Source organism: Rhinolophus hipposideros (genome assembly GCF_964194185.1).
Source record: "Rhinolophus hipposideros genome assembly, chromosome: 16".
In the NCBI taxonomy this organism is placed as follows: domain Eukaryota; kingdom Metazoa; phylum Chordata; class Mammalia; order Chiroptera; family Rhinolophidae; genus Rhinolophus; species Rhinolophus hipposideros.
Window position 1 is genome coordinate 27,089,330 of NC_138062.1, and position 13,182 is coordinate 27,102,511.

Genomic DNA, 13,182 nt, shown 5'->3' on the forward strand with positions numbered 1-13,182 from the left:
CCCCTCAACCCTGTGGGTCATAAGCGGAGCCGTAGCAGTCCGAGTTCTTCCCTCTCCCGCAGCTGCGGTAGTTCCAGGATGCAGTGAGTTCAGAGCACTGAGCGGGGTCTGCGTCCTGCGCCTGCACAGTTCCCTCTCCGCACTTCTCCCTTCCCTCCTCCCCTGCTCACGCGATTGCCGTCTTGCCTGCTCACGCGATTCGCCCACCTTTAGGTGAATTCAGTAGTAGGCCTCTTCGTCTTGTCTGTCTGCTGTGCAGGAAGTACTTTGTGGAGTTATTGTTGTTCAATTAGTTGTAAACTCCAGGGGAGCTTTAAAGAGGCTCACCTCACACCGCTATTTTGATGATGTACCCCAGTTTCCCATTCTTAATCAGACTATTTCATCAGTCACACACTCACTCCACTATAATTCAATTTATTTTTAACTGACTTTGTGATTTTCATTTTCTAATTGTAATACATGTAATACATGTCTACCTTGTTGTTGTATTTAAAAACAAAAACAAAACAAACAGACAAAAAAATGTATTTAGAGTAACCACTTAAAAGTTACTGTCATAGCCTTCTCTCTTCAAACTCTTTCTTTCCCCAGATCACCACTGTCTTTTATCCACTGGACCTTACTATAGACATTTATATCCTCTATCTAATTTGTAAACAAAGAAGATAATTAAACATAATGGGATTTAGCATAAAGGGGATTTTACCATATGTATAGTTTTGCAATTTATTTCTCATTTAATATGTCTCACAGACTTTTCTATTTGAGGACACACTGGATGTTCATAAATCTTATCTTCTGCCTTCTATTATTCAATAGCATGAATGTGCCTGAAATTAAGCAGAAATTTTTATTGTTTTCCTTTTCTAATACAAGAGTATTGCAATGATTATCTGTGCATATATATACTTTCTATAAGGCAGATGCCAGATGTATACATTTTAAATTCTAATAGGTTCTCCCAAATTTCCCTCCAGAAAGCTGCTAACATAGATTTCCACCATTTTGACAGCTTAGTCATCTCTTAACCTATTTTATGTTGTTGACATATTAGTTCTTTTAAAAAACTTTTTTGATATTGTTTCAGATGTTTTAAAAAGTTACAAAAATATCACAAAGAATCCCTCTGTTTCATTCACCCAGATTCTCCAAATGTTAATATTTTATCACTCTTGTTTTATTTTGCCCTACCTACTGTGTGTTTGTGTACATTAGACATTTTTTTCTGAAACTTTAAAATAAAGTTGCAGGATATGATGTCTCTTTATGTCTATACACTTTAGTGTATATTTCCTAACAAGGACATTCTTTCATAACCACAGTCATACCAGGTATCCATATCAAGAAATTAACATTGGTAAAACACTATAATCTAGAGACCTATTCCAATTTGCCAATTGCCTATTATATATATATATATATATATATATATATATATATATATATATATATAAAATAAAACATAACTGCATATATATATGTGCAGTTATGTTTTATTTTGTTCATAATCCAACCAGTCTCACATATATTACTTAATTGTTATGACATTAATTTCTTTCGAATAAAACTGTGATCATTGCATTCTGCTGAAGCATCTTTAGTACCTTGTATTGCTCAGTGAACCAAGTAAAAAACCCTCTATTGACATAAAATTATTCCTTACTAAATATTTACTTTACCTTTCCAGCTGTTTATCGCATTCCTCTGTTCACATGTTAAACTCCAACTAAACTGATTTTGACCTTTATGTAAATGTGTTTAGCAGTGACTGGCGCATTGAGTTGTCCCTTTCCTTTCAGGTAAGTGGTTAATTTTATGTTTCACTATTTCTCTTAAGTGGGCCAATTTATATATCATATCTTCAAACATTCATTTTAACTAATATGTTTTCATTCAACCTTCCCTGTTTTTTAGTCATATGCTTTTGATCTCTATTGAATAACGAAATTAGAATATTTCCCATTACATAAGCAGTCTTCAAATTAAGTTGCCCTAAAAACAACTCAATTTATCATCATTTATATTGATAATGAAAATTTCAGTTTACATAAATAGGTGGAAATAAAATTTTAAAGCAGCAAGCTTCAGATGAGAAATAGTTTGAAATCATTTTTATAACCTTAACCAAGGCTTTCTTGATAGACTGTTACTATACAAGTGGACCCAAAACAGTTCCTTCTAAGAGTAGAGTTCCTTCTAAGAGTAGTTCCTTCTAAGAGTAGAAAACAGTTCCCTCTCAGAGTAGAATACTAAACAAAAAAAAAATTATAAATCAGTAAATGCTTATTGTGTATTTCATATGTTAAAGGTTTTTGTGTTAACCAAAAATTGTAAAGATGAATAAAACATGAGTGGCACTCTTAAATAATAGTCTACAGAGTGAGAAGGAACGATATGATAAATATACAAATCACTATTATATAAATCAGAATATAATGCATATTGAAAAGCATAGGAAAGAACAAACAAAATCAATCATTTGTCTTAAAGAAAAAGACCTGTCTTAAAAAAAAATAACAAATACGTCAATATAGCTAAATAAAGGCCTTTTTACTGTAGATCATATGATTTTTAAGCTAGATGTTAACTAAAAGAAAAATAATGAATTGCAAAGTGCACAAATATCTCACTGGAAGATATTCAAGTGTTATTTGAATTTTATTTCGTAATTAATATTGCTGAGGAAATAATGAGCAGTAAAGCAAATTTGCCTTAGCTAATGATGTAATGCAGTTTACCTAATGTTTATTTCTTAACTAAAACTCCCATCTGATCTTAATCCTATAACTTGAAACAATTTTCAGTAAATCCCAATTTGTAGCCTGAGGCAATTACAGGTCAATTAATATCATTCACAGTGAGGCAGCCAAAAGGAGGCAGAGCCCTATGTGGTTTAGCAAGAATCACAGTCAAACTACAGGTCCTTTCCCAATTACTTCACCAAATAGGGATTTTATTAGTCAATTAGCATTATCTTGCCCTATGTCATCATTGACACATAACAGAAATCCGATTTTGTGAGATGGTAAACAAGATGAAGAGGCAAATAATTTTAGCTTTGAAAAGCTCAGCTCAGTTTATTGTATATTCCCATGGGATGGTCTTTTGAGTGTTTACTAGAGTTGGAAATGTAACAGGGGTAAAATGGCATTTACCAATAGTAAGCAGCCATCCGCTTCTCTTTGAGGACTGCAATCTCATGCCACCTAGCTTTCAGTACCCTCCTCTTTAGGACAAGAATTTGGCACACAATGGCAGCATCGTACACGTAGCTGCATGCTTTACTAACAAATATAAGCATTTGTTTTTATAAATCTATGTTGGAATCTACAGACTTGTCAGCTATAAAGATGATCTTTAACTTATTAGCTGAGAGAATATTATATGGAACTCATTAAGAGGAAATACCTAATAAATTCTGCCTTGGACTATTATAAAGCCTCTTTCTGAACACAGCTGCATGTTTCTGGTTCATTCATTTGGATACTCAAAAGCCCTTTCATTTAAAAAAAAAAAATCACTTAAGTTTCCAATCAGTCCACTGGCATCTTAGAAGCTTTCAAATTTCTAGAAGAATTCATTGAAATATCTGAATAAAAATATGAAATGTCTTAAGCAATTATGTGGGGCATGCATCAAATAAAAAATAATCTAAGGGTCTAAATTAAGCCAAAAGCCAGTGTTGTATGTAAACATATAAGGAGGAAGGAGACAGTAGAAGAAAGATACTTGCGCTGGAATAATAGTACCTGGGCTATAGTTTGGGGTTTGCCATTTAAAACTTGAAAACTTTGTCAAAAAATCTTTTTCTCAGTTACCCTAATTTTAAAGAGGGACCAAAAAAGAATGTAAGAATTACCGATTACAACGTGTAAGTCTGTCTTTCACAGTCATTATAAGCAAAGACTCGGAAGTATAGTCTAGGCTAGAGTTCCACTTACTAGTGTAAATCTTGGTGAATTATTTTACATCTGTGATCTTCAATTTCCCCATTATTACATGGGTAATAATGACAACCTTAAAACGTTACATTGAAGAAATAATATATTATAAATGTAAAGTGCTCAGCAGAGTTTCCAGCACATAGTAAGTGTGCAAAAAAGTATAATTATTATCTCTTTTTGTCTCATTACTATCACTACTACACTAAAACTACTTCTAATCATTTTTCAGTTTTTCAAAATTTCTTTATTAATTTTGGGTGTTAGGCTAAAATATACACTGACATTTTGACAACAGATGCATATTTCTTCTGTCCTTCAGGTATTTACGCATCTATAATCATTAAGATAAATTTAGAACATACAATAATATAAAGATAGGAGCATCGGCAGGAACTATAAGTTGCATATTGAAATATTCTTCTAGTGAGAAAAGAAGTCTTTGGAATATTTACCTGGTGGTCCACAATTTAAAAGTAGGTTGTGTGTAATGCGATGTAATAATGCTAAAAATTCAGAATCCGCATATTTAAGGGTCATATTTTACATTTATCCTGTAAAAAGAAAGCTGAATAAATGAGAATATTTCAGAATTTTTTTTAAAAGAATAAGGAGAAGAAGAATTTCCTTGATATGTGAAACATGTTGTACAAATTGTCCTCAATCCTTATAACTCATGCATGCATGGTAGTAATAAAAGTTAATTAATGCTCATTATGATTATCCTGGAAAACTGCATGATTCTGCAATGCTTTCTAAAGCACAGAGAAAATGATAATTTATGTCCAGTAAAATTGTAGTGTTAACATATTTTATTATAGTGTAATTCTTTGAAGATTGGTAATCTAACTACAGAACATAATGGTTATTCTCAACTAATTAAAATATCCAATTAACTCAATTCTGTATAGATAATAATGTGTTGCATTCTGAACTTGTATTAAAAATGTATAAGGCCAACCTCGAAGTAATACAATCATATTTAACTCTTCTTAAGGTGTTATATTTTATATTATAGCATAATATCAATGTGTTGAAGAAATATTTGTTAAACACTTCACACATGACAAGTACAATGCTGGGAAGGTACTAAAATAAATGTGTATGAAGAGCTATAGGTGTATATAGGTGTATATAGGTGTATGTAGGTGTATGTAGGTGTGTATATATATATATGTATATAGTTATATAGTTATATATAGTTATATAGTTATATATATTTTTATATATAGGTATACATATAGTTATATATATGGTTATATATATATAGTTATATATATAGTTATATAGTTAGTTATATAGTTAGTTATATATAGTTATATACACACATATATATGTATATATATACATATGTACATGTATACATACACATACATATACTATAATAAAGTTAATTGTTATTTCATGTGCAATAAGGACATACTATTTTTTTGCACTTTTGCAAGTCTTTTAGGGTACCTATTTTATGTGTATATGGAACAGTTTTACATTAAGGTCACATTAGGAACTCTTTGAGAGAATGCCTATTTAAGGATCAAATAAAATAAGTGTGTGCTAATTGATATGAACCAGATGGCCCACAGAGAAAAATTTAGTCTCAACAGATTGTTCCATTTATTTATTTGCATGCTATTCATTGAAAAACACTCTCATTCTTGTATATACCCCAGGTTTATTCTGCCCCACCTCATAAAATGAGCTACAGTCTCCCTCACCCCATCATTCTATACATTAAGAACAACTCCTGTTTTCTACATGCCAAATGGTTCTGGAAGGAAACACACCTAGTTGCCTCCCTACACACTTAGCCTAACTTCTTTTGGATTTACACATAATTCAGGCTGAATCTAACTTCTTCCATAGGTTACGTCACTCCTATTCTCCAGGAGGTTTGGCACCTACAGAATATCCTATCTTAGTATCTATTCATGAGCCATCATCTCTGATTACAGGCCAAATCCCAGCTCTTCTAGTCTTTTCATTTTTCCACTCTATGATGCAACTCTCCCTTTTATCCCTCCTTTCCATCTGTTTCCTCTGTGCCCTCTGGAATCTCCTTGCCATTATAAATAGTACCTTCATATTCTTAAGCTTTATGTATTTTACTCCTACCCCTGCCTTGCATGTACTCAATCAAAACTCTCCAGATACCTGTTTAAGTTAGATATCAAACTGTGAAATAGATATGAAACTATCTATTTCAAGTGACTCATGGTTATTTTCCCTCACCATGTATGGGGTATGGAACTTGAATTAGCATTTTTCTTGTTCCTTAATAATTTTCTGAGATTATTTCTCTATGTGTCTTAGTTTGAGATGCTATAATAAATCACCATAACTGTATGTTTTAAACATTAACCCTTTATTTCTCAGTTGTGGAGGCTGGTAGTCTGTGGTCAGGGTGCCAGCCTAGTCAGTTCTTGAGGAGCTTCCTGGTTTGCAGAGAACCATCTTCTTGTGGTGTCCTCACATTGTGGGAAGAGAGTTAGTTAGTTCTCTGCCCTCCTCTTATAAGAGCACAAATCCCATTCATGACGGCTCCACCCTTGTGACCTAATTACCCCAAAAGGTCCAGCCTCCAAATATCATATTGGAATTAGTGTTTTGACATACGAATTTTGGGAGGCACTAAAATTCTTACCATCGCACTGTGGAAAACCCCTTTCTTTTGAAGCTTAAACTATCTGTGTGTGTGTGTGTGTGTGTGTGTGTGTGTGTGTGTGTGTGTGTATCTATGTTAGAGATTTGAGAGAAAGAGAGATATACTATGTAAGTAGGGATAGAAAAAAAATCAGAAAAATGGTAAAGGAAATATAATAATTACCTATACTCCAACACTGAGAATTAAATCACCTTAACATTCTGGAACATTACATTTGAATTATGGTTTATTTTTATTTTTTATCAATAAGTAATACATGAATACTTTGCTTATTTTCTTGAATTAAAACCATAAAGATGAATTTAAAATAATCATTAGATTCAGTTATTTATCTCAATTCTCTGCAGTTACACCTAGACACAACCATGATTATCATGGTTTTTTATAACATTTTAAAGAAAAATTTACTAACATTACTGTTTTCAAATTTACATAAATGAGATCTAACTCTATGTATCACTCACAATAGGTGTTTTGAGATCTATTCACATATATATATATATATATCCAAATTATTCGCTCATTTGCATGTATGACATTTAAGAATAGGTTGCCTCAAAATTTTCACTATTTTAGATAATGGTGAAATAAATATCTATGTGTATATATCCTAGCATTAATGCAAGAATGATTCTGTATAGCAGATAACTACAAGTAGAATCACTGCACAATTAAAATATTATTTATAATGTAAAAACTTTCCATACAATAACTATATCAATTTATAATCTGACCCAAGATTATATGAAAGAATTTATTTCCCATCTTCCATTAAACAAGTGATATAGTCAGAATTTAACATATAGAATTTTTTCCATGTTAAAAAACTGAATATACTCATTGCCTCAATTTGCAACAATTAAAATTATTATATTGTTTTTCTCCTGTATATTATGTAGTTGCTGTGTTAAAAGATTTTCTAATTTAAAATAATACCTGTATTCCTGGGATGAACTGTTTGGTATTATGTTGAACATATTTTTTTTTTTTCTATTTCTGGCAATGAAGTTCAAGAACTCATCCTAGAAAAAGTGCTACATGCCTCATTGCTGAATATCACTACGGTCACCTTCGAAGTGCTCCCCTTGGGAAGCTATGCACTTATGCCTGTGCCTTGTCTACCCTTCAAAGAAAATTTGGAATTCTCTGGAATGGTCATCAGAGCTGTCATCATATTATATTTGAAGTTCTGAATGTCATCAAAAGTCTTCTTTTCAACATTTCCTTTATCTTCGGGTAAAGAAATAAGTCACTGGGGGCCAGATCAGGTGAGCAGGGAGGGTGTTCCAATACAGTTATTTATTTACTGGTTAATAACTACCCCACAGACAGTGCCGTGTGAGCTGGTGCATTGTCGTGATGCAAGAGCCATGAATTGTTGGCGAAAAGTTCAGGTTGTCTAACTTTCTCACGCAGCCTTTTCAGCACTTCCAAATAGTAATCTTGGTTAACTGTTTGCCCAGTTGGTACACATTCGTAATGAATTTTGTATCAAAAAAGATTAGTAACATCGTTGTAACAAGTTTGTAAACTTAATCATCAGACCTCATAATATGAACTTTTAAGAGCTATGTAAAATAACTATTTATAAATGAGATTGGTTAATAGCAAAATTTTCTAACGTCACCCATATTATGTTTTCAAGTTTACACTGGTCTCATAAAATGAGTGGAGTATTTTCTTGTTTATTTCTAAACTCTGGAATAACTTTAAAAAGTCTGAAAGTAATGGTTCTTTGACTTTTCAAAAATTCCAATAAAACAGATCCAGCCTTGTGCTATTGGAGAGTAGATTGCGAGACACTTGTGATTCTGAGAACATTTTTTTAAATGTATAATATACTTTGAGTTTCTCTGTTGCTAGACATGTTTAACTCATTTATACTTACTGTTTTCAGTAATATCTATGGGCTTACTTCTGCCATTTTATGTAGTATGTTCTTCCCATTCTTTCTCTCTCTCTCTCTTTCTCTCTCCCCATCTCTCTCTCCTATTCTCAGTTGCCTTTATCTTGATTCTATTTATTTCCGTCAGATAGAAATATGTATATATGTATATGTGTGTATATACATACATATGTATATATACATATATACACTGTATGTGTAAAAGTTTTAACATGTACGTCAATTTTTTTCTCTTACATCTAAATGTATGTAATATCTGTATTCATTCTCTGAACAAGATAAGAATATTAACAAGTGTTTTCTTCTTTCATCATTTCTCCCTCAAGTTCTATGTTACAGTTGCCTGAAATTTTCATTCTAGGATTCTATGAAAACCACAGATGCTTATTATTGAATTCAGTACTTTATATTTGTCAATATATTTTATTGACTTACTTGCTTATCCTTTCATCATGCCCCTATATTTCTTTCTTCTTATTATAATAATTATTTAGAAGTTTTTAATCAAGGTACAATGTACTGTGATAAACTATGAGTTCATGTACACCTGAAAATGTCTACATTTGTCCCTTATTCTTAAATGACTCTTTAGCTGCGTATAGTAGTTTAAATCTAAAGTTGTTTTCCCACTAATGTTTCTGATGAAATGTCTGATATCAGTCTAGGTCTTGTTTTTTTCTTTCTGTTTTTTGTTTTGTTTTGTTTTGTTTATTTAGGTAATCTACCTTTTCTTACAAATAGGTTAATAGAGTTTAGGGTATACTTTTTCCTTAATAGTCTAAATGTTGACTAGATACTTTTTTTTTTCTTAGTCCTTCTCAATAGTTAGTGGATTTCTAAATTGAGGGATCTGCCTTTCTTAGTTTGGGGAAAAATTTTCTTATCTAGTAAATTACAGCATCGCCATCATTTTCTTATTTTCTTTCCAAAACTCCTGTAATCCTCTTAATCTCTTCACTTTTAAAATTACCTAGCATTACTGATATTGTCAATGATACACGTAATGACAATATATGGAGAAGCAGAGGTTCAGGATTGCCAACAGTATTCTTTTCTGGAAGGAAATTCAGACGTATGCTACAACAGAGATAACATTGAGGACATTATACTACCTGAAATAAGCAGGTCACAAAGGACAAATGTTGTGTGATTCCATGTACATGAGATACTTAAAGTAGTCAAAATCACAGACACAGAAAGCAGAACAGTGGAATAGCCACAACCAGGGTCTGGGAGGAGGGAAAAGCAGGAGATTACTGTTTAGTGGGTATGAAGTTTCGGTCTGACAAGATGAAAAGAGTTATGGAGATGGATGATAATGATAGTTGCACAGTGTTATGAATGTATTTAACATCACTGATACATATAAAAATGATTAAGATGGGTGAACAGAAGTCCAGGTCCCTCACTCAGGTAGAATTTATTTTCTTGAGCTTCCCAAAAGATCACTTTTGTTTTTTTTTGGTCTGGCTTTAGACATGCAGGTTTTTGTTTGTTTGTTTGTTTGTTTTAATTAGTTTCAGGTGTAGTTAGACATTTACATCCCTCGCAAAATGATAACTCCCCGCCCCTAAGCTACTACCTCTCTGATATCTTGTATAACTGTTACAATTCCACTATCTTCCTTATGCTGTACTCCACATCCCATGACTATATATATTGCCTTATAGTTGACATTCAGTATTATTCTACTTCAGCTCTTCAGGTATACAGTGCATTGGTCAGGCCTCTACACAGTCTATGACATGATCCCCTGGTAAGTCCAACTGACACCCTACATAATCTTTACAACACTGATGATTATATTCCCCATTCTGTTTTTCAAATCCCTATGACTAGATTGTGTCTACTAATTTGCTCTTTCTAAAACCTTCACCTTCTCCCCATCCCCTCTCCCCTTATCTAGCAACCAACAGGTTTTATTTTTTCTTATATCTCTGAGCCTATTTCTGCTTAGTTTGTTCATTTATTCTGTTCTTTAGATTCCCCATATAAGTGAGATTGTATAGCATTTGTCTTTCTCAGTCTGACTTATTTCACTTAGCATAATATTCTCAAGGGCCATCCATGTTGTTGCAAATGGTAAAATTTCATTCTTTTTTTTAATAGCTGAGTCATTTCCTCTAAGACATAAACATTACCCAGAAGGATGACAATAATTGGATATTATTAGTTACGTATCTTAAGTCAGATTTACTAAAAACAGAACTTGAACCAAATATTCAAAAGCAAGTGATTTATGAAGTGTCTCCAGGAGAAATTAGTAAGGGCATGAAGGAAGCCAGAGAGGGGAAGGGAACAAGACCAACCAGGTGCAACATCAGGTAAAGTCCCAAATTCAATCTGGTCTTCTTATTCAACCAAAATACCCATCAACAGACAATTGGATAAAGAGATCAGACTGAACCTGGGACTTTACCTGAAGTTGTACCTTGTTGGTCTTGTTCCGTTTCCCTCCCTGGCTTCCTTCATGCCCTTACTAATTTCTCCTGGAGACACTTCATAAATCACTTGCTTTTGAATCTTTGGTTCAAGTTCTGTTTCTAGTAAATTTGACTTAAGATACGTAACTAATAATATCCAATTCTTGTCATCCTCCTGGGTAACCTTTATGTCTTAGAGGACGTATGGCAAATGGGTTGCATTTTGCCACCAGGCTCTCCTCTGACTTCCGCTGCTGTTACTGATTACTTCCATTATACATTTCACAGCACCTTTCTTGCTGAACTCAGATGTGGCCTCAGAACTCTCTGCAATGTGATTCAGAAACCACAGATAATCCTCAAATATTTTAACTTTTTAACCTCATTATAAAACAACAACAATAAATAATAGCAAACCTGTCATTTTAAACACTCAATCTCCCACCCCCACTATCTAGAGGATCTTATGTATAAATCAGATAAAATTCTATGCTCTACCCTTTGTTGCCTATTCTACTTATAAGTAAGTGTACACTGATATTTTCTATTCTATTTTCATCAAGAATTCTAAAAGGGATTCTGCAGCCATGTGGTCAGAGTGAAAGAGCAGGTAATTGTGTTGCATGGCTGATCATTAGATATTTTGGAACAATCATCCGTTTACTTGGAATGTGACTCTCAGTCTTTTAAATTACATTACCACTTAAACAGAATTTGTAAATCAGTGTGTTCAAAGATGTGTTTCAAACTGGCTTCTCTATTGTTTGTTCTTTAAAAGACAGTTTTCCTTTCTTTATCATAGTGTCTCAGTTTAGTACTTCTTGTCACATATCACAAATTGTAACTATTTTGTAAGCTCATGTTTCACCTTGTTATTGTTGGAAAATATTAATAAAAAGTTTGTAAGACCAGGGACCACATGTGACTTGTTTACCATTGTATTTCCAAAAGTCCACTACCTGGCACAGAGGAAAAATTCAACGAATAATTAGTGAACAAGTTAGTGATGAATTAAACAGGAGGAAGAAGCATGTGTGAGGGCTGGTCTGTGTGGTAGTTTGCAACCGTAATTCTAAAATTGAGAATCACATCCTATTCCTCCCTACTACGATTTTATTTACATTACAGAACAGTGGATCATATATGGTTTTAAGAGTCTGGCACAATATTGTTTACATCCTTGATCTATCACTAGTTGAGGGTTACTTAAATTGCAGGGCCCATTTTGTTCCTCTTTAAAACAACATTATGCCTAATAGGGTGACAGTGAAGATAAAATGAGGTGAAATATTTAAACATCTAGTACCGGAACATAGTAAGCATTCAATAAAGACAGCTATTTCAGAACTTTCTGCCTACAATATGTTTCCTTTTTATATATAGGATAACTGGAGTAAATTAGTATTACTCCTATATACAATACAATTATACACAGCGGCATTTAAAATCCAGCAATGTTTTAAATTTATTTTGTAAGTTGCCAAAGGTATATGAACAACAAATCTTGATTATCAGTTTTGAACCTGTCTAGTGGAATGATGGGCTGGATCATCTCCAGTCTTTTACATCTCATTTTAGAACTAAAGATTTTATTGTTCAGATAAACAATTTTAGGATCATAAAAGCTGCTTTGAAATTTATAAGCCAAATATACCACGTTGTAAATACAAAAGACCAGTTTAAAGAATTGCGTAGATACGTGTGACTCCTTTAGATCCAAATTTTCTTGCTACTCTGTGGAGAAATTCGAGCTGTCTAAATTTTATTCTAGATAAAGCTAACCCTCTCCCAGTACCTCGTCTTTATCATCACTGGAAAGCAAGTACATAGTGTCACTGATTTCTGTGCAAGTTATTTGATAAGGTCAGATATTTCTGTGCTATGGTTACTTTGTTCCTACTTATTTGCACTCTCGTTAACTCTGAAAGCTGCTTGAAAGCCCAGTGTGCTAAAGGTAGCCCTTTCCTGAGTCTGTAATTGTTTGATCCTAATTTAATAAATTCTGTTTTCACCTCATTTTGTTTCTACATGAAAGGGGGTCTTTTAATGCTTACAGAAGCATTTTCATTAACTAATTCTTTTTCTGTCTCCTATTTAGAATTCTAAGATGGAAATTATTTTCATATTTAGAACTCTGGCAACCGAAAGAGAATTCTGATGACTTGTAGTACAAACTAAAGGTATCCTAACAAATAGAGGATATGATTTCCACTCAGGATTGTAGGGAAGGTGCCAGGAAGGTCCACA